Source organism: Mandrillus leucophaeus, unplaced genomic scaffold (genome assembly GCF_000951045.1).
Source record: "Mandrillus leucophaeus isolate KB7577 unplaced genomic scaffold, Mleu.le_1.0 Scaffold48, whole genome shotgun sequence".
NCBI lineage: Eukaryota > Metazoa > Chordata > Mammalia > Primates > Cercopithecidae > Mandrillus > Mandrillus leucophaeus.
In genome coordinates, this window is record NW_012105142.1 from 4,309,038 (window position 1) to 4,309,444 (window position 407).

Sequence of the window (407 nt, forward strand, 5' to 3'; positions counted from 1 at the left end):
TCTCAGAAGTGTGGGGCACTCTTGAAAATGGCATCTGTGTCATTTGGGCCTAGAGGCACCTTTTCCCCAGTGCTAGGATCCCAGAATAAGTATCAGAGCAGCAGGCCTCTGGAGATCCCAGGGTGTCCTGGGTCCCATGGTGGCCTCCCTCACCCTGATCATGACTGCAAGGTCCCTGCAGAAAGGAAACCGGGGAGGAGGCTGGGAGGGGCCATGCACCTTCTCAGCACATGCGGTGTGGCCATTTCATGTGAGCGGGCTCGTTCTGAGAGAGCTCCCCTGTTCTGAAAGAGACTACCCAAAGAACTGCCCTTCACCCCTAGAGGGCCTGCCCACCTCTACCACCTGCTTTTTTTCTTTCTTTTTTGAGACGGAATCTCACTCTGTCGCCCAGACTGGAGTGCAGT

The 407-nt window shown here is 55.5% G+C and overlaps 1 protein-coding gene across 2 annotated transcripts in view; it reads left to right on the plus strand.

Annotated features, from left to right (window-relative positions):
* LOC105550362 (chromosome unknown open reading frame, human C19orf12) overlaps positions 1–407 on the plus strand; it is a 6,343-nt gene that overhangs the window by 814 nt on the left and 5,122 nt on the right. The gene's annotated exons all lie outside the window — the stretch shown is intronic.